This window comes from Rana temporaria, chromosome 6 (assembly GCF_905171775.1).
Source record: "Rana temporaria chromosome 6, aRanTem1.1, whole genome shotgun sequence".
NCBI lineage: Eukaryota > Metazoa > Chordata > Amphibia > Anura > Ranidae > Rana > Rana temporaria.
In genome coordinates, this window is record NC_053494.1 from 136,930,416 (window position 1) to 136,953,931 (window position 23,516).

The following is a 23,516-nucleotide window of genomic DNA, read 5'->3' on the forward strand; positions in this document are numbered from 1 at the left end:
GATTTTGCTTTTAAATGTCTTTATTTCTTCTGAGAAATCCTCACTTCCTGTTCTTCTGTCTCTAACTCCACACAGTAAAGCGAGGCTTTCTCCCTGGTGTGGAGTGTCGTGCTAGCCCCCTCCCTTGGACTACAGGAAAGTCAGGACTCCCACTAACAGCTCCTTTCTCTATCTTCAACGTAGAGAGTGTCCTGACTCTCCTGTAGTTCAAGGGAGAAAGAAGGATCTGGGGGTTTTGGTAGATCATAAGCTCAATAATGACATGCAATGCCAAGCTGCGGTTTCCAAAGCGAGCAAAGTCCTTTCTTGTATTAAGAGAGATATGGACTGCAGAGAGAGAGAGAGATATCATTTTGCCCCTGTACAAATCATTAGTAAGACCTCATCTGGAATATGCAGTTCAGTTTTGGGCACCAGTTCTCAAAAAGGATATCGGGGAACTGGAGAAAGTGCAGAGAAGTGCAACCAAACTCATAAGAGGCACAGAGGAGCTCAGCTATGAGGAAAGATTAGAGGAACTGAATTTATTCACTCTTGAGAAGAGGAGAATAAGGGGGGGATATGATCTACATGTACAAATATATAATGGGTCCATATAGTGAACTGGTGTTGAGTTATTCACTTTACGGTCAACACTGAGGACAAGGCGGCACTCTTTACGTCTAGAGGAAAAGAGATATTATCTCCAAATACGGAAAGGTTTCTTCACAGTAAGAGCTGTGAAAATGTAGACTCCCTCCAGAGGTGGTTCTGGCCAGCTCAGTAGATTGCTTTAAGAAAGGCCTGGATACTTTCCTAAATGTACATTAAATAACCGAGTACTAAGATTTGTAGGTAAAGTTGATCCAGGGAAAATCCAATTGCCTCTCGGGGGATCAGGAAGGAATTTTGTCCCCTGCTGTAGCTAATTGGATCATGCTCTGCTGGGGTTTCTTGACTTCCTCTGGATCAACTGTGGATATGGAGTTGGGTGTATGGGATTGTACTATGTTTTTTATTTTGTTTGTTTATTTTTTTCTGGTAGAACTGGATGGACTTGTGTCTTTTTTCAACCTGACCAACTATGTAACTATATAAAATTAGAATATCATCAAAAAGTTAAATTTAATTCAGTAATTCAATTCAAAAAGTAAAACAAACAGTAATGATAAAAAAATTTTTTTTAATACAGAAATGTATGTTCATGTACAGTATCGCAAGCACACTATCAAAGAAACCTAAGCTTCCATAACACCTCAGCAGTGCCACAAGCTGATTACCTCCATGCCACGTCGCATTGGTGCAGGATTTCATGCAAAAGGTGGCCCGACCAAGTATTGAGTGCATATTATAGTGTACATGGACATACTTTTCAATAAGCCAACATTTCTGTATAAATTATCCTTATATTTTTTTTTTTATTGGTCTTATGTAATATTCTAATATTATGAGATACTGAATTTGGGGTTTTTACTAGCTGTAAGCCATAATCATCAAAATTAAAAGAAAGAAATGCTTGAAATATATCACTCTGTGTGTAATGCATCTATATAAAATATGAGTTTCACTTTTTGAATTGAATTACTGAAACAAATGTACTTTTTGATGATATTCTAATTTTATGAGATACACCTGAGTGTGTGTGTAATTATATATATATATATATATATATATATATACACACACACACACACACACACACACACACACATATATACACATACATACATACACACACACACACACACACACAAAAATTAGACGGCCCTTCCTAAAACTCAACGCTTATAGAACCGGAGAAAACTATACTGAGGAAGGGTCTACAATACACCTCCCTCAAATTTTAAATGCTGCTACTATAGCTAGAGCTGCTACTATAACCTATCCTTAGACAGGTTTAAACATAAAAACACAACATATATTATAAACACAATATATTAAGCAGCACTCCAAAAATATAATATTTTACTGTGTGTGTTATATAACATAAAAAGTCCAAAGTATTGAAGAGAATCCCATAGATAATCTGTGATTAGAGCAAAGAAAAAATAGTTCCTGCAGATTAAAACCAGTACTATTCTTCTGTCACCAACACCACCACTCGTGAGATAGGCAGGGGAAATCTCTTACCAGACAGCGCTGGAATATAAGCCTTGTATAATCACAGAATAGGTATCTCAGATACTTATAGGTAGATTCAGGTACGAAGGCTTAAACTTGCGGCGGCGTAGCTTAGCCTGTTTAGGCTATGCCGCCGTAAGTTAGCTAGGCAAGTACATGATTCTCAATGTACTTGCCTGCTAATATACGGCGGTGTAGCCTAAAGCGGGCGGGCGTAAGGGCACCGAATTCAAATGTTTTGCTGGGGGGCGTGTTTGATGGTAATGAGTCTTGACCTCACGTTTTTGAAATTTTCTTTTTAACTGCGCATGCGCCGGGCGCCTACATTTCCCAGTGTGCATTGCGGCTACGTACGCCGCACGGGCCTATTGATTTCGACGTGGACGTAAACGACGTAAATCCCCATTCGCGGACGACTTACGCAAACAACGTAAAAAAATTTAATCTCGCGGCGGGAACGGCGGCCATACTTTAACATTGTTATTCCACCTAATAGGTGGAATAACTTTAGGCCTGCTAATGCCTTACGGAAACGGCGTAAATCGACTGCGGCAGCCGGGCGTACGTTTGTAAATCGGCGTATCAACTCATTTACATATTCTACGCCGACCGCAATGGAAGCGCCACCTATCGGCCATCCAAAATATTGCAATCTAAGATAGGACGGCGCAAGCCGTCGTATCTTGGATATGTTTAAGTGTATCTCTGTTTGAGCATACGCTTAAACATAAGTCGGCGTAGATTCTGAGTTAGGTCGACTTATCTACTGATAAGTCGGCCTAAAGTTGCCTAACAATCTTTAAAATTAAAAAGACAATACATCGCATTTAGTGGTTCATCACGATGTGGGATCCAGGACTATCAGAGCGGCGTCCACCGCTTCCCTCAGTTTGTAAGACCCAGCACACTAGCATAGCCAGTGACGATCGAAGTGATGGCGTCACTTGATCGGCTGTCGTTCTATCCAACCCATGGGTTGCTGGGTCTTAAAAACTGAGGGAAGCGGTGGACGCCGCTCTGATAGTCCTGGATCCCACATCGTGATGAACCACTAAATGTGATGTATTGTCTTTTTAATTTTAAAGACTGTAAGTGCGGTTTCAATCTTTTTGGTGTTTTAATAATACAAAGTTAAACGGAATTATGCTATGTGCTATTATTCCTCGCTTTCCCTGCATGTGAGCATTTGCTTGAGAGGATTGGATTCCAAGTATCTGAGATACCAATTCTGTGATTATACAAGGCTTATATTCCAGCGCTGTCTGGTAAGAGTTTTCCCCTGCCTATCTCACGAGTGGTGGTTGTGACAAAGGAATAGTACTGGTTTTGATCTGCAGGAACTATGGGCCAGATTCACGTAGAATTGCGGCGGCGTAACGTATTGTAGATACGTTACACCGCCGCAAGTTTTCATCGCAAGTGCCTGATTCACAAAGCACTTGCAATGAAAACCTACGCTGGCGGCCTCCGGCGTAAGCCCGCGTAATTCAAATGGGCGTGTGCCATTTAAATTAGGCGCGCTCCCGCGCCGGACCTACTGCGCATGCTCCGTTTCGAAATTCTCGCCATGCTTTGCACGAAGTAACGTAATTTTTTCGAACAGCGACGTGCGTAGCGCACTTCCGTATTCCCGGACGTCTTACGCAAGAAAAAAAATGTTGAATTTCGACGCGGGAACGACGGCCATACTTTAACATGGGCTGTGTAAAGTTAGGGCACCAAAAACGACGACTAACTTTGCGACGAGAAACTAGACTATGTGGAACCTCACCCATGTCACTGGATTCAAAAGGGACCAGACACAACTACACTGATTGAAGAGCGTATGGATCAACACTATACACCAGAGGAGGAGAACCGATGAGTGATTACCACCAGTGGATGTATCCAATGCTTTTAAAGTACTACTTTTTGGTGAGTACAATACCTTAAGGGGAAATCACAGACGGCTTCAAATCAGCATTTGAATGAACAAACAGCTATACTGTGAAATCACCCCACACAAAGAACAGCATATTAGAGGAAGTGCAAGGACTATCATTAATTGATTCACAAAGAGTGTGGACACTTGCTACATAATATCTTTATGCATACATAATTTTATAACCTTTTCCTCAACTAATCATTGCAGTATATGAGGATTGGACTCATAAGCCATTAGAGAGGCTGTTTTTAGCGCTGTTAATGTTTTATTAATAATTTTTAATAACACATCTCTTTTATGAGAAACTAGACTAGCAGCGACGTAGCGAACGCGAAAAACCGTTGTGGATCGCCGTAACTCCTAATTTGCATACCGGACGCTGGTTTACGACGCGAACTGCCCCCAGCGGCGGCCGCGGTACTGCATCCTAAGATCCGACAGTGTAAAACAATTACACCTGTCGGATCTTAGGGCTATCTATGCGTAACTGATTCTATGAATCAGTCGCATAGATACTCAGAGATACGACGTAGTATCTCAGATACTCCGTCGTATCTCCTTTGTGAATCTGGCCCTATTTTCTTTGCTCTAATCACAGATTATCTATGGGATTCTCTTCAATACTTTGGACTTTTCATGTTATATAACACACAGTAAAATATTATATTTTTGGAGCGCTGCTTAATATATTGTGTATATATATATATATATATATATATATATATATATATATATATATATATATATATATATACACACACACACACACACACACACACACCTGAAGTATTGGAAAATATTGACATATGGATGTTTTTAAAAGGTATTGATTCATCCAATCATATTTGTGACTCATGACTAATCGCTGTTCTTTCTGCTGGATAAACAATGTACCTTCTTGTTATAACTGTAAGGTAGGTGGCCGAGTTTGTCTGTGTGTGTGTATTATTTGTTTAAAAACATGTTCCTAGGTTACTTTACCATGCATAAATGTCTTGAAATGAGCTTCTTGCCTCATAGTACCAGCTGGACAGACAATACAAATGCACAAATTGGCAGAAATACCCAACAGACATTCTCCACGCCTCAGCAGCCAAGCCAGGGAAAATAAAGAACTTTTCTGAGCTTAAAAATAGGCCCTAGTTGAAGCAGATAATTCTGGAATAATAATAATATAGACCGCTTCCTTTTCCATACCTTATCACTGCAAATTATCAGCCATGTGTTAGCACTAATGCAGTGAGGACATTATTTTTCTTTCCGGGACACCTCCTGTCAGGAAAAAAAAAACAGCTTTAACCTGTTCCCATCCATGCTATAGCATAGAATGATGGCTACAGCATGGCCTACATTGCCGGAAGGTGGTCAATAGACGTCCACCCCTTTGCACGCCCCCCGTGCGCCCCCTGCGATGTGATCAATGAGACTTGGGTGATCACAGATCTGAGTAAGGGGCCGATCCCGGCCCCCTACCATATGATCAGCTGATCACGTGATATAAACAGAAGATCAATAATCGTTTTTTTATTCTCCTATCAGCCGCCTCATCTGTCCCAACCAGTACCGCCTGCCAGTGCCCACACAGTGCATATCAGTGCCCACCAGTGTATATAAGTGCCACCAGTGTCAACTATCAATGCCCAGGAGTGCCACCTATCATTGCCAACCAGTGGTGCCAATCAATGCCTCATCAGTGCCACCTAACAGTGCTGCCTATTAGTGTCACCTACCAGTGCCCATCACTTCCACCCATCAGTGCCACCTATTAGTGCCCTTCAGTGCCACCTATCAATGACCTTCAGTGCCCATCAGTGCCACCCATCGTTGCCACTCATCAGTGACACTTCATCAGTGCCCACCAGTGACGCCTTATCAGTGCCCATCGATGTCCATCAGTGCAGCCTATTTGTTTGCAAAATTTTATAACAAATCCACCATGCAGGAAACCGCAGGTGTGTTCTAATACAGCCTGAACATCTGCTTCTTTTCTCTACAATATATTCTGATAGACACGCATGAAATTACCCTGTGTCTCCTACCATGTGACAACTTTAGGAGTGCATAATCAATGTAGATAATGCCCAATTACAGTCATTAGATTACCAATTTATAAGAAGGCAGCTATATATCCTATATATCTTCAATTTACCCCCTCAATCTCCTCATGTATCACAAAGTTACTGAGCGGCATATCAGTATGGATATCATACCACTTTCTCAAACTCAAATCTTTCTAAAACGGAGCTTGTAAATATTTCCTCCTCTCGGATCCCTTCCCCATGACTTTACCATTGAGATCAATAACACAACCATTGGTCCCTCCACACAGTCCAAGGTGCTGGGTGTAATGCTAGACTATATGAACGGAAAAAGACACAAGGGGGTAAGGAAAGTGCTGCTCACCCCTGAAAAATTAGTATATATGGAAAAGCTCCCCAGTGGGGTTTTTTGGCAGCAAAAGATTATAAAAGAATGCAATGTAGTACAAATCGTATAAAAGATTTTTTATGTAATTTAATGGTAGAAAAAAAGTGTATATAAAACAATGAGCTCTGGTATAGTTTACACTAAAAACATTTACACATAGAGTATTGCACCAATGTACATGACAACAATCAACATGAATGGTTAATATGTAGGTCAAGTATTACTGACGCGTTTCAACCCATATGAGGGTCTCCTTGCGGAGATGTTCAACCAGGAGTCCTCCTGTGGATTTTAGTTCAAACTTTGCTCTGGTCTGGATACAACCGAAACCTACACGCTGTGAGTGGGTAACTATATATGCAGAACCTTTTTTTGTCTCATAGCACCCACTATTATGTGCTTAGACTGTCTTACTGTTACACATTTATTTTCTGTTACAGTTTGCACCTAAACTTCCTCCGAAGAAGACCCTCATATGGGTTGAAACGCGTCAGTAATACTTGACCTACATATTAACCATTTATGTTGATTGTTGTCATGTACTTTGGTGCAATACTCTATGTGTAAATGTTTTTAGTGTAAACTATACCAGAGCTCATTGTTTTATATACACTTTTTCTACCATTAAATTACATAAAAAATCTTTTATACGATTTGTACATTGCATTCTTTATAATCTTTTGCTGCCAAAAAACCCCACTGGGGAGCTTTTCCATATATACTAATGCTAGACTAGGACCTCTTCTACAGCCCCCACATTCAATCACTGGCTAAATCTTGCCACCTTAACCTCACCAACATTTCCAGACAAATGACACCATAAAACAACTTATTCACTTCTTGGTTATATCCCGCCTTGACTACTCCAACCCCCTCCTCACTGGCCTACCTTTACACTGGCTTTCACCTTTCAGTCTATCAATGCTGCTGCCAGGTGTATGCACCTTACTAACTGATCCATGACTGCTGCTCAACTCTGCCAATCCCTCCACCGGCTTCCCCTACCGAACCGTATAAAATTCTACATACTAACCACAACATACAAGGCCATCCACAGCATTGCCGAGTGCCCACAGCTACATCAACAACCTTATTTGCAGATTATCACCCAAATTGTCCTCTCCACTCCTCCCAGGACCTCCTGCACTTTAGCTCTCTTGTTATCTCCTCCCATGCTTGCTTCCAGGACTTCTCCAGAGTCTTTCATCCTCTGGAAAATCCTGCCCCATTATGTCCAGTCAGCCCCCATCCTGTCCACCTTTGGGCGATCCCTGAAAACTCACTTATTCAGGGAAGCCTTCCCCACCTCCACCTTAAAACTGTACCCGAGTCACCTCCATCAGATTATAACCTGCACCTTTTACCTTTTGTACCACTTCGCCTCCCTTTAGGCTGTAAGCTCCATGAGCAGGGTCCTCCCATTTCTTCTGTATTGAACTGTATTGTCATTTTACGCCCCCCCCCCCCCTCTACATGGTAAAGTGCTGCGCAAACTGTTGGCGCTGTATTAATCCTGTATAAAAATAATAAAATGTATAGAGGGAGTGGGACCCATCATATTTAAAAATATATTGCAAAGCAGAGTAGCTTTTGACATAGAACGCACAGAAAGGTTCTTAAGATCTGATGGATTTAAATGTTTTTACTTGTCATGCTTCTAGCAGCTAACCTGGGATTGTAGAATTGGTGGGAGTGCTACAAGCTGAGGAATGACCTTAATCAAACTGACATTTAAACTGTTATGCATCCTGAAAACCAGCTGCAGCATTCTTGCCCCACCTCCCATACTGGAATTCTCTCAGAAAGCTGATCACAGCATCTCTTTGCACCATGCCAACATGTTCCTCAGTCGTTCATATTTAGAATGCTTTGGTCCTGCAGTATTTGGTTGAGAAGTAAAAAATGGCCACTATGAGCCATGGGCGTCCGCTGAAATTTTTTCAGGGGAGGGGGCGCTTCAGCAGTGGCGATACACAGTCACATTTAACCCTTTCTTCGACCGGTAGCGGGGGTTAAAAGCTCCCCCCACGTTAAAATGTAAAAACACCCCACTGTGCCCCCTGCATCTTTCAATATCTCTATGTCACCGTTTTCCCCCCTCTCCACAACTGCACCTCTGGACCCCTTTACATTACACAGCACCCTGCACCTCTCATTACACAGCACCCTGCATCACTGGACCCCTTTACATTACACAGCACCCTGCATCACTGGAAGCCTTCACATTATACAGCACCCTGCACCTCTCATTACACAGTACCCTGCATCACTGGACCCCATTTACATTACACAGCATCCTGCACTGTGCAGAACATTAATACATGAGTTACCATGACCAGTGCAGGACATTTACCCCCCCCCTCGCCGCCATTCTGCATATTACAAAAATCAGACAGTCATCACAGTTAATAATCTTCAGACTGCATCATTCCGTATGGCGCAGTCTGAACATTATTAACTGTGAATGTGATGACTGTCTGATTTTTTTAATATGCAGCATGGCGGCGCGGGGGGGGGGGGGTAACTGGTCTTGGTAACTCATGTATAAATGTCCTGCACTAGTCATAGTAACTCATTGTTAGGACATTAATACATGAGTTGCCAACACCAGTGCACTGTGCAGGACATTTACCCCCCGCCGCCATGCTGCATATTAGAAAAAAAATCAGTCATCACATTCACATACATTTATTAATTTTCAAACTGCATGCATCATTCCGTATGGCATGCCATCAGCTTAATTTAGCTTAGTGCTTACTTGCAGTGACACCGACAGACTGATGCTGTTGTAGCACAGCGCCTGATTGAAATTGTAATGAAGATGTTGTTGCTGGCCTGGTTGGTTCCTCCTGGGCAGCACTGGCTCCTCTAGCAGGCAGCTCTCTACGTTCCTCCCATCAGTCCCAGCCATAAATGATAAACCCCTCCCTCTGTGAGTGACGTCACGCCGCCAGGCAGGGCTGTTAACTAAGGAGGAGCAGCGGCAGCGTGATGATCACATTGGCTGGCGGCAAACAGGGGCGAGCCGCGGGAGCGGAGTAAATGTATGCAATGCAACAAACTGACAGACATGAAAAGCAGTGACAATCGGCGACCCTGGCCCATCGATGTGCGGGAGGCGGCGTGTCATTGTCAACACTCTTATGATTCCAGGGGGGGTCAGACGCCCCCCTTGCCCTATGGAGCTGACGCCCATGCTATGAGCACTGAACTGTGCTGTTCTTCTTTATGTTTTATTTGAGATAATCCTTTGTTGGGGATTTCCCATTAACCTTTGCAGCACCATGCATGGTTTCTGTCAGGTGAACTCCAGCCACTGATTAAAATAACTGACATAACTTGTAGAAACCACCCTAACCTTGAAAAAAGAAACCTAAACTTAATTATATAAATACTGTATATTATTGCATAGAGACCTATACAGTTTGAAATATTGTTTGACTTTTCTCTGGCGAGGAGCAGCTTTTTAAATAATTATTAGAGTGATTAACTAAACATGAACAGTTCTGTTAAAAAAAAAAAAAAAAAAAAACATGATTGGGGAATGCCCTAAATCCGACTTTTTATTTTTTGGGCACCATGGTCTGGCTTATTTTACAGCACGTTCTTTTCACTTTATTTTTTAGTCACCCGTGGGTACGGACTATATTCATCCATAGCACCAGATATATTGAACACTTTAGTTAGGTATCATTTATTACTGTTATATAAACCCTTGGAAATTAGATTTTTGCACCAGACTACAACATGGAGACCCATATCCCCATGTCTGTGTGCACCATGGATTCCACAGTTTTGCAATGCCACAGCTCCCAGGACAGACACTTCCAGCAGGCACCGTTTTTTGGTACTGTAGGTTTGTACGTACTGAAGGAGGGATATTCATTTTTTCTCCCTACTTTGATAACTCCCCCCACCCCGTTTTTGCGGTAACTATACCATATTGGTATTTATATACATTATTTTTCTGATACGTGACATGCATCCACTCCTGAAGAAGTGGAGTCAATCTATGAAATGCGTCAAGCTTTTTGGATGCAATTATATTCACATCCACATTTTGTTACATTTTTAGACTATAATGTTTTTGCCATATTAACAATCATATGACACAGTACAAATCAGCTCACATCATATGTCACAGTGTATCATGACGACACCTGTGTATGTATATACATGAAATGCAATATGTTTTATGTTATCGGTGTGTGTGTGTGTGTGTGTGTGTGTGTGTGTATATATATATATATATATATATATATATATATATATATATATATATACACACATACACACACACAGTACAGACCAAAAGTTTGGACACACCTTCTCATTCAAAGAGTTGTCTTTATTTTCATGACTATGAAAATTGTAGATTCACACTGAAGGCATCAAAACTATGAATTAACACATGTGGAATTTTACATAACAAAAAAGTGTGAAACAACTGAAAATATATTTCATATTCTAGGTTCTTCAAAGTAGCCACCTTTTGCTTTGATTACTGCTTTGCACACTCTTGGCATTCTCTTGATAAGCTTCAAGAGGTAGTCACCTGGCGCAGCACCCCATCACTCTCCTTCTTGGTCAAATAGCCCTTACTCAGCCTGGAGGTGTGTTTAGGGTCATTGTCCTGTTGAAAAATAAATTATGGTCCAACTAAACGCAAACCGGTTGGAATAGCATGCCGCTGCAAGATGCTGTGGTAGCCATGCTGGTTCTGTATGCCTTCAATTTTGAATAAATCCCCAACAGTGTCACCAGAAAAGCACCTCCACACCATCACACCTCCTCCTCCATGCTTCACGGTGGGAACCAGGCTGGTAGAGTCCATCCGTTAACCTTGTCTGCGTCGCACAAAGACACAGGGTTTGGAACCAAAGGGCCAGATCCACAAAAGGGATACGACGGCGTACCTACTGATACGCCGTCGTATCCCTGTTTCTATCTTTGGAACTGATCCACAGAATCAGTTTCCAATAGATAGGCAGAAGATCCGACATGTGTAAGGGACTTACACTGTCGGATCTTAGGATGCAGTACCTCGGCCGCCGATGGGGGCATTTCTCGTCGAAATGCCGCTTCGGGTATGCAAATTAGCACTTACGGAGATCCACAAAGCTTTTACGCTTCGTTTTTTTCTCCGTAAGTATTAGTTTGCAAACGCAAAATTAGGGCTGCTTTTACAAGGCCTAAACTGTTTAGGCCTTGTAAAAGTAGACCCTTCTATCCCGCGTCGCCGTCTTTTTTTTTTTCAAATTAATTTTTTTCCCGCAGCAACTCGTATTTTTTTTTTTTTACGCCCGTCGCGATTCTCAAAACCTGGCGCAACGTAAAACCATGAAGGCCTGATTCACACAGTTCTAGAGATGTGTCTGCTGCAAAAGGTGGCTACTTTGAAGAACCTAGAATATGAAATATATTTTTCAGTTGTTTCACACTTTTTTGTTATTTATAATTCCACATGTGTTAATTCATAGTTTTGATGCCTTCAGTGTGAATCTACAATTTTCATAGTCATGAAAATAAAGAAAACTCTTTGAATGTGAAGGTGTGTCCAAACTTTTGGTCTGTACTGTATATATAAAAAAACTATCAAATATTCATGTATTCATTGCAATGTGCTATTCTTTTTTTTTTTTATTTGTCAAAGAAACTGGTCCGCAAGGACTACAAAAACAGTAAGAACACAAAATCAGCAGTGTTACAGGTGAAGATACATGTATACAGTTGTCACAGCAATATTATAGAAAACATGTAATGGCAGGCCACACTGTTGGAAAGCTAATGTAATGGAGTTCCATAGCCTCGCAGGCTCAGCCTCCCCTTGTGTTTTTTATTTTCTTTAAAGAGTGGAAAACAACTAAGATATAGTGGGGTGGCTAGGGCCCCAGATAAAGAGGAAAGAAGAAGAAAAGTTAGAGAGGGGGGGGGGGTATAGCTAGGAGGGCGAGGGAGGGGGGGTTTGCAAACATGGATTCAGGTGCTTGTCCTTTAGGGCAATGTTATCCTAGTCCATTTCCCGAGCAGTCAAAGGTCAGGGTTCGCATGAACCACGTAGTGTCGTATGGGACGCTGTCAGTTTGGCGTGTCGTTCCCTCTGAGGTGTTGGCCCTCTGTCGAGTACTTAAATATATTCCAGAGTTGCCAGGTTTCTGAGTAGGACTCTTGTCGTTTCTGGCCAGTAAGAATCAGGTCTTCCAGTTGGCCGATATCATCAACTTTCTGGAGCCAAAAGGCTATGGATGGTGGGTGTGGAGATTTCCAATTGAGTGGTATGCAGTGTTGGCTGCGTCAAGGAGGTGGCGGATGATTGACTTTTTATATACTCGTGTCGGTATGTCAGTCGCATGCAGGAGAAAAAATGCTGGGTCGTCCGATCTGTGAACTGTTGGGTAACTCGACGGACGCCCTCCCAGAACCCCCTAACCCGGGGGCATGACCAGAATATATGCAGGAGGGTGCCCCTGCTGCTCTGGCACCGCCAACAGCGGTCTGAAGATGTTGGGCAGAGCTTGTGCAGAAGGACGGTGGTCCTATACCAGCACGTGAGGATTTTATATAAGGTTTCCTGGTGTCTGGAACACCTGGAAGACTTGTGGGTAAATTGGATTATGCGTTCCTTCTCCTTAGTGGTGAAGTGACAGTTCAGGTCTCTCTCCCATTTCGCAAGAAATGGGATTTGATAGTCTCCTAGAGGCAGTATCAACATGGCATATGTCAAAGAAAGTGTATGGGCGATCGCCCCAGTCTCCATGCAGAGCTCCTCCAAAGTCGTGAGGGGTTGTTGTGAGGTGTTGGGGGGGGGGGGGGAATCGTGATGGTCTTGAGAAAGTGGCCGAGCTGTAGAGCCCTCATGAAGTCTAGTCTGAACGGGCCGTTGGGAGCCGCAAGCTCAGTGTACGTCCTCCATCTATCCAGGGTACTGAAATGGGATGCCTGGTGATACCCTGCCTCACGTAGTTCGTGAAACTTCTTGTCATGGAAGCCTGGTTCAAATTGGGGGTGGCCTATCACGGGTCTCAAAGGGGAATTGCGAGTCAAGAGGGAGGGTCTCGACAGCAGGCGCGAGCACTCCCCGGCCGTGTTGCCTATTAGCGGGTGGTGCTTGATTTTGGGTGTCAGGGCAGTGGGACCTGGAGAGGGGAATCTCACTCTGGTCCTGTTCCAGCTGTGTACATAGTTTGGTGTCCCCATGTCTGATCCAGTTAAGAAGTCTGCTGAGGTGGCATGCTTGGTAATATAAATGTATGTCTGGCAGTGCTAGACCTCTGTGTGATTTGGGGAGAGAGAGCATCGTCCTACTCAGGCGTGGATATTTCCCTGCCCAGAGGAAACGGGTAAAAATAGAGTGGATTTGCTTGAAGTAATCCATGGGAATATGGACTGGGAGGGCCTGCATGAGGTACAGAAGTTTGGGTAGTACCGCCATTTTGAGGATGTTACAGCGGCCAAACCATGAATGCAGTCCGCTGCTCCACCAGTTGTTGGATTGTTTTCAGCAGGGGTGGGAAGTTTAGCTTAAACAGTCGGGAGAAAGACGTGGGTATGTAGGTACCGAGGTACCTCAAAGCCGCGTCCGTCCATTTTAAATGGAAGCCGTCTCCAAGCCTTGTAAGCTGACGGGCCTATGCCCATCGCTTCTGACTTGGTGAAATTGATCTTAAAGCGGTAGTTCACCCTGACCCACATGATGTTACCATCGAGACAGGCATTGTAGCGCGAGCTACAGTATGCCTGTCCCGATTTTTTTAACCCCGTACTCACCTCGTAGTCGTCCATCGTAGATTTCGGCTCCCGCGGGGAATGGGCGTGCCTATGGAGAGGGAGGATGATTGACGGCCGGCCCTGGCACGTCACTCTCCCCGAAGACAGCCGGAGTAGGTCTCGGCTCTTCACGGCGCGTGCGCACAGGCTATGCGCACGCGTCGTGAAGACCAAGCCTATTTCGGCTATTTCCGGAGAAGCGTGACGCGCCAGAGCCGGCCGTCAATCATCCTCCGTCTCCAGAGGCACGCCCATTCCCCGGTATCTTCGATGGACGACTACAAGGTGAGTATGGGGGAAAAAAATTGGGGACAGGCATACTGTAGCTCGCGCTACAGTGCCTGATTTAAAGGTAAAAGAAAAAAAAAATTTTTTTTTCCTGTCGATAGGGTGAACCCCCGCTTTAAGATTGGAGAGCTGGCCATAGGAGTCGAATTTGCGTAAAAGGTTTGGCAGGGAGACTGTGGGATTTGTGAGGGTAAACATCAGGTCGTCAGCGTATGCGGATACTTTATATTGCCTCCCGTTAATTCCGATGCCTGTGATGTTTGAGTTTAGTCAGACGTGGCATAAGAAGGGCTCCAGGGAGAGTGCAAATAGAAGGGGACAAATCCCACCCGATTCAGGTGGATGAGGTGCGGTAAGTGTTGTTGGAGTCTGGTGGCTGTAACCTTAGAAAAATATTTTAAGGTCAGTATTCAGGAGGGAGATCGGACGGTAGCTCCCACATTGGGCTGGGTCTTTACCCTCCTTTGGTATGACCAAAATTTGTGCTTGTAGCATGTTTTTGTGGAATACTCTTCCCGGGCTGTTAAATAGGTCAACTAAACGTTGTCCTAGGGATGGAAGTAGGGCTTTGTAATATGTGGTGGTAAGACCGTCTGGCCCAGGGGCCCTGCCTGGTTTTGCACTGTTCAGGGCTAGTTGGAGCTCAGACAACGTGATGGGGTCCTCCAAGAGTTCCCGACGGTAGTGAGGGCATAGAAGACCGGGTCAGGTATACCGTTATGGTGTCGGCCGCGGGGGTCGGCTCGTTCAGGTTGTAAATCTACCAGAATCCAGGTACCCTATCCCAAAGGTCACATATCCAAGGGGAAACCCATCCCCCTTCCCACCCGGGAAGTGCATCACCTCATACCGTGCTGGCTTCCACAACCCCCTCCTCAGCGGTTCTTGCTCCTCATGGCGTCCACGTTCTGCTGGGATATATAGTCCGCTGAGCGCAGTTCTATGCCCAGGCTCTCATTTCCATGATGGGGGCATCAGGGTTACCCGGTTCGTCAAGAGAGGTGCACTGGCAAGATCACAGGTGCTCTAGCCCCCATTTCAGTCCCGGGCTACACAGAGCGGCAGCTCCGGTGGCCTCGACAATTATTCCGCCATATATTGGTGTCTCCCGGGGCAATGTGCCATTATATCTAGTTTTGTACCAAAATAAATATGTCATAAATTTTTTGACCATTTCTATAGTCACGTGTCCCATCTAAAGTCCCAGACCTGCATTTACACACTATATATATATATATATATGTGTGTGACTACAGCAAAAATTACATTTACAAAGAAAAAAAAAAATTTATAGATTTTCTCCACCAACTTGTTTTTCTTTGTAAAAATTTCCTTGAGGACCCACGGAAGAGGCCAGCGGAGAAAATTAAATTACCTACAATTTTTTTTGTTTGTTTCTAAAAGTTTTCTAAACATGTTTTTTGCTATCTTAGTGCTTCTGAAAACCGCACACCTCTTTCAGTCACTTCATGCCCATATGAACTTACTCCAATACTGCCTGCACATTATGGCTTCCTGAAAATTGTGGACCATACTTGCTCAATGTGCATCAGCTGGATTTCCCAATAGGCACCGTATGCATGTACCTACAGGCGCCTTTTCTAGAAGGGCGCCCATCTGTATGAGTTTTTTTTTTTTTTGGCAGGGCCATTATCAGGGGGGATAGCCAATATACTTGTATGGGGCCCGGACACAGGGCTAGCGCCAGCAGCATATGGGAGCTTTTAGGATGCCAGGATGGGCCAGCCATCCAAAAAAAAAGACAGACCACAGCCGCAGTGAGCACCGAACACAAGCCAGGGATAGCGATTCCTCCCCCTACTTTCTCCCCCAACAACTGATCGGGCACTCACTCCAATTCTGAACATCCTGGAGGCAGAGCCTGCTGCTAGGCTCACATTTTGATTGCCCGTCCATCAGGGAGGGGATGTGGCCAGCCTTGTAAGTGAAGACCCCCAGAGAGAAATTGGTTCCACTAGAGTAAAGGGGGCTGAATACAAATGCACGCTACACTTTTCAGATATTTATATGTAAAAAAATTGGAAATACTAATGAAATTAAAATTGGTTGTTGAGTTCACATCCGACAAAAAATGTTATAGTCCGCACATCCAGCTTTTGTCTGACGAAAAAGTGAAATCGGCTGTCGAAAGCACCGTACTAACGATTTGAAAAACGGCACACAGCTCGTTGTACAAATTTTTCAATACGATTTTCGTATCGTGTGTAAGGGCCTTTAGATTGGTATATTGCTTTGTGACAGGTTCCCTTTGAAGTAACAGTGCTATTTTAAATGAGAGATCTTTAGATCTAGGCATACCAGGGGTAAACACATTTATAACAATTTAAAAAGCCAGCCTTGGAGACAGCAGACATTTATAGATCATAAGGATTGTGCATTCATAGATAACTGTGCAAACCTGTCAGAACTGGCAGGTAATTTTTTTAGGTGCATACTTTCTGCCAGAAAAGTGCAAGGCAGCAGTGCAGCGCTATAGATTATATGGATATAGGTGTTATAAGTGAATACCACCACATTGTGCAAATGTTACATATTATGTGATAGGCCTTTGGACAACTTGGTTATTATAAGATATCATGTATGTACCAGATGGGTTTGCCCAAAAATTTTAAGATTTAGGATTAATGATCAATTGGCTAATACAATTCTAAGTAGGGACTGTAATCATAGAAATACCTTTCGTAATTTAAAACCTGCCGATTGTATAAAATACCAGACAAAATTGCTTGTCTTTATTTTTACGGCAACTACAGACTTTGGCTAGATCAGCCTTTTTCAACTAGGGTGCCTTGAGGTTTCTTTAGGGGTGCCTTGGCAAAATGCCTAAAAATATACCAAAAATGTACGCATTCCAGCAGGTGGATCAAGCCTGCCATTTAGTTACACAAAGCTACAGGTTTTTATTGTGCACCATTTCAACATTCCAGCCACCACATCCTAACAACCAGTGCTGTCATCAGTGTTGATAATAAGGGTGTTGATCACCTACACACCATCCTTGTTTAACCCTCCCCTGCTCCTCTCCATCAACACATTAGCTGAGTGATGGAGAGAAACTGAGGGAGAGAAGAAACACTGGAATACTAGTCGGTACTAGTGTGCAAAAGTGTATTTGCTTTGGAAGAATAAATCAACTCCAACGTTGGGTGTTTTTACCATTTTAGAATGGGGTGGCTTAAGACAGTCCATAATTATAACCACTTCAGCCCCAGAAGAATTGGCTGCTCAATGACCAGAGCATTTTTTGTGATTCGGCACTGCGTGACTTCAACTGACAATTACGCGATTGTGCGAAGCTGTACCCAAACAAAATTGACATCCTTTTTTTTTCTTACAAATAGAGCTTTCTTTTGGTGGTATTTGATCATCTCTGTGGTTTTTATTTTTTGCGCTATAAAAAAAAATAAAAAAGTCAATTAAAAAAACAAACAAACAATATTTTGTACTTTTTGCTGTAATAAATAGCCCAATAGTTTTTTTTAAAAAAAGCCAATTTGTTCTTAAGTTTAGGCCAGTATGTATTCTTATAAATATTTTTGGTAAAAAAAAAAAAAAATAATCGCAAAAAGCGTATATTGATTGGTTTGCGCAAAAGTTATAGCGTCTATAAAATAGGTGATAGATTTATAGCATTTTTTTTAGAAAATCTTTTTATGGAGTATAAAACAAACAAACGACAGTAAACCTGCCACAGCATTGGGACTAGATCTACGCAGGAGTCAGGACCAGCCGGCAATAGGCTGCTTCCAATTATTATAATTTTTTTACTAGTAATGGCGGCAATCTGTTAAAGGGAGCTTCCAGATTCCGATAAGCCCCCCGTCCGCAGACCCCTACAACCACCGGGCAAGGGTTGTGAGGATGAGGCCCCTGTCCCCATCAACATGGGGACATCCTTCACATGTTGAGGCCATGTGGCCAGGTGCGGTTCAAGAGGAGGGGGGCACTCTCTCATCCCCCCCTCTTTTCCTGCGGTGTGCCAGGTTGCGTGCTCGAATAAGGGTCTAGTATGGATTTTTGGGGGGTTCCCCTTAAAATCCATACCAGACTTGAATTTATGGAGTTTGAGGGGGATTTTGGCGTAGGGTTCCCCCTTAATATCCATACCAGACCTGACGGGCCTGGTATGGAATTTGGGGGGACCCTCAAGTTATTTTTTTTTAAAGTTGCCCTTTCTTTCAATGAATTTTATCGGTATTGCCAGGACCCGACAATTCATTATAGCCGCAAGTAGTTTTAAATGACTTTTTTCCCTTTAGAAATTTCATTTTGTGCAGGGACTGTTCGAAACACGGGAAAAGTGTGCCAGTTTACAGGCATACTATAGACACCCCCCAGGTATTTCACTTTTATTGTTTCACTTTAAGCATTATTAACCACTTGCCTACTGTGCACATACACCCCCTTCTTGCCCAGACGAGATTTTAGCTTCCGGCACTGCGTCACTTTAACTGACAATTGCGCGGTCGTGCGACGTGGCTCCCAAACGAAATTGACGTCCTTTTTTTCCCCCACAAATAGAGCTTTCTTTTGGTGGTATTTGATCGCCTGTGCGGTTTTTATTTTTTGGGCTATAAACAAAAACAAAAAAAAAAAAAAAAAGCATCAATTTTGAAAAACACTATTTTTTACTTTTTGCTATAATAAATATCCCATTTTTAAAAAAAAATATATATATTTTCTTCTCAGTTTAGGCCGATACGTATTATTCTACATATTTTTGGTAAAAAAAAAAAAAAAAATCGCAATAACCTGGTTTGCGCAAAAGTTATATTGCCTACAAAATAGGGGACATAATGAGTATTTTTTTTTTTTTTTTTTTTTACTAGTAATGGCGGCGATCTGCGTTTTTTTCAGGACTGCGACATTATATTGGACACTTGACACATTTTTGGGACCATTCACATTTATACAGTGAACAGTGCTATATATATGCATTGATTACTGTAGAACAGTATTTATCGGGCATGTATTTTTCAGATTTATAATTTACAGTTACAATATTACATTGAAGAACTCATTTCGATCAATGACTTGGATGTCCCTGCTGCATGTTGAGCTGAAGATTCTTTTGTCTCTTAGTCAAATGATTGTCTATTCAATGGATGTTTTAAATTAGTTGCACATGTATGGTTATCCTTGATGCAGGTAAATGTGGATGTTGTCCAATGATACATCTTTTATTATACTTATACAATCTGCGTTGACAAATAAAAACTGTAATTATGTGTACACAAATTATGTGAATCTCTTAATTCAAAAATATTTTTTCTGTATAGTGTTGCCAGCTATAAAACTCACAAGGTGTCCTCGCCTCTCCCCCTAATGTAAATACTCATCCAATATAGGGCAGCGCAACACTATAAATGCTCAATCTAAAAAACAAAAAAAAAACACACAAATTATTTTAACATATATAAATAAAGTCCAATTGTCAATCCATGTTTAAACATAAATAGTCCAACACTCATGGCTCTGTATACACTGTATTAAGACTTGTGACAAGTGTTTATCCACCACCTGTAATGTCTGCTCACCTCACAAAGGGATAAAACGCTCATCTGAATAATCTTATCTGACAGGTATTCCTTATTCTAGGCAGAAACCTCCTTTCTCCTCCATTCAAGGGACTTTGGAGATGAAATCCTTCTGCTCTCACCAGTTCCCCAACATGTTAGATAGAACAAAAATGCAACAGCATAGTGCTCTACATTTGAAACAAGTTTATTTTCCTCCACTATAAAATACACTTGCAGGAATTTAGAAATTAATGCGCATATAATACAACTCGCCCAATCGGAGGGCGCAACGCATTTAGGAGGGTGAAGCTGAGACGTCACAATATCACCGCATAGAGGTCTGGAGTGGTGAGGTGGCTGGCAAGTTGTATTATATGCGGAACCAATTGCCTTCAGAAGTCACCTAATTAGTAAAGAGTCCATCTGTGTGCAATTTAATCTCAGTATAAATACAGCTGTTCTATGAACCCCTCCAAGATTTGTTAGAGAACCCAAGTTAAAAAACAGCATCATAAAGACCAGGGAACACACCAGACAGGTCAGGGATAAAGTTGGAGAAGTTTATAGCAGGGTTAGGTTATAAAAAAAATATCCCAAGCTTTGAACATCTCACAGAGCACTGTTCAATCTATCATCTGAAAATGGAGAGTATGGCATAGCTGCAAACCTACGAAGACATGACCATCCACCTAAACTGGCAGGCCGGGAAAGGAGAGCATTAATCAGAGAAGCAGCCAAGAAGTCCATAGTAACTCTGAAGGCGCTACAGAGATCCACAGCTCAGGTGGGAAAATATGTCCACACGACAACTATTAATCAAGCACTCCAAAAATCTGGCTTTATGGAAGAGTAGCAAGAAGAAAGCCATTGTTGAAAGAAAAAAACATAAGAAGTCCTGTTTGCAGGTTGAGAAGCCATGTGGGGGGACCCAGCAAACATGTGGAAGAAGGTGCTCTGGTCAGATGAGACCAAAACTGAACTTTTTGGCCTAAAAGCAAAACGCTATGTGTGGTGGAAAACTAACACTGCACATCACCCTGAACACACCATCCCCACCATGAAACATGGCGGTGGCAGCAACATGTTGTGGGGATGCTTTTCTTCAGCAGGGACAGGGAAGCTGGTCAGAGTTGAAAGGAAGATGGATGGAGCCAAATACAGGGTAATCTTAGAAGAAAACCTATTAGAGTCTGCAAAAGAGCTTTACCTTCTAGCAGGACAACGACCCTAAACATACATCCATAGCTACAATGGAATGGTTAAGATCAAAGCATATTAATGTGTTAGAATGACCCAGTCAAAGTCCAGACCTAAATCCAATTGAGAATCTGTGGCAAGACTTTAAAATTGCTGTTCACAGAGGCTCTCTATCCAATCTGACAAAGCCTAAATCACACCGCTGCCACCAATGTATTGGAATGTCACACACTCGGCTTGAGTGCTTCCATCATATACCACTTCCTCCAGTCTGAATATAGATATTGTAGCCATATATTACAAGGCACAATAGAACAATGGGATACAGACACTTAAACACATAGCAACCCCCACCTCAAACCATCTATAAATAGTCTCTGCCGATAAGCTATTTTGCAAAAAATAATGGGCAAATATTTCTCTCTCTAGATGTGAAAAGACATACCCAAAAAGACTGGCAGCTATAATTGCAGCGAAAGGTGGTTCTACAAAGTATTGACTTTGGGGCTGAATATAAAGACACGCCACACAAATTTTACAAATTTCAAAAACCATTTATCATTTTCCTTTCACCTTACAATTATGTGCCACTTTGTGTTGGTCTATCACAATTCCAATAAAATACATTTACGTTTTTGGTTGTAACATGACAATGTGGGGTATGAACACTTTTTCAAGGCACTGTATATGTGTACTAATCACTAGCAGTTATTCACAGGTGATCACTGGCGAATTTATTAGCATTAAAGTATCACCTCGGTTTTTACACTGTAATGTGTGTATGGCTGGTTGTCATTATTTGTAGAAAAGCTAAACAGTAGCCCAGCCACAAGTATTTTGTGCTCTTTCTGGGAGAAGCAGAGTGATACATGTATTTGGAGGATCACCAGCTATTAGTCTGTGAAGATACCAAGTTTTGTCTTTAAAGCATTTTTAAGCTATGACTTTGTTTCTGGATTGACCATATCACTAACGCTTTCTCACATTTCACATTTGTATTTTGCTTCCTTGATGCTTCTGCCCAATCCATTTAAGAAATAGATTTGCAGTTTCTCCCCGTCTCAGGGTAGGAGGATGGGGGGAATATTTTGTTGTAAACCAGAATTGCATCTTACTGGTGATTGGATTTTTAAAAAAAAGTTTTTTTTTTTCAGAAACCAATTAAAAAATAAATTAATTATCACAGCCTGTCAATTTTAAGGCCCACGTGTCACATTGTAAATTCAACTGCGTCTGAACTCTTTTTATAAGACTGACACAGTGGGGTGTTTGTGGTAAATGGTTTAATACGATTTCAGGTGTCAAAATGAACTACTTGCAGCCCAAACCTTTTGATATATCTACACAAATTGCTAAATAAATTAGCATTATCCACGCCTTAAAGCCAACCTATACTCATCAATTTAACGGTTTCCCAAAGCAGTTACATTTAAGGCCATGAATGGAACCATCACAGTTGATTGTGCTCTCAATTAAACTGTCATGGATCAAAACGGATCACGTGGCACAGTGTCACGTACCTGATGGGAGACTGAGATGACGAGGTCGGCCTCTCTTGTATCTCCCGCCCTGGCACCGCTGGAGATGAAACAGAGGACACTGAGGGGCAGGAGGAACACGAGTGCCTGCAGATGAAGACTCCAACAGCAGTAGCGGGAGGTGCGAGCCGGGATGAGTAGGAGGCACTCCGCGGGAGCAGTGACACTGGATATCAGATGAGGTGTAGTTCCTGGAAGACTTGTTGCAGGAAGTTGTAGGAGCAAGTCGCAGACACTGGGGGGTTGCCAGGGCTCACCACAGGAAGCAGATGCAGGGTCATACAGAAAGCCGGGTCAAGTGGAAGGCGGGCAGCGAGGTACCAAGCAGCAGGTGGTAGCAGCGTCAGGTGAGTAGCCAGGATCAGAAACCGGTAGTCAGGGAATAAGTGTTCAGGAACAGGGTCAGGGCAAGCCGGGTTCAGCAACAGGAGATCAGCAAGGTAACAGCAAGGTTCAGGGTATCGGGGTACAAGCTGAAGACCAGTCAGCACCGCCTGATGGTCAGAGCTCTCTTTAAATAGGCATCAGGAAGGATCTTCCTGTCACATGATGAGGCTATGGCTCCCATTTCTTCTACTGGCAAGATTGCCAGTACTTCTACTACGGATATTTCCCTGACACTCCGTCCTTTCCTTACACACCGTGGCAACTGCAGATTTAACAGAAGCTAAAATGGCAGCCTCACTGGTTGGAAAAAAAGGAGGGTTTAGTTCTGCTTTGACTTTAAAGAACAGG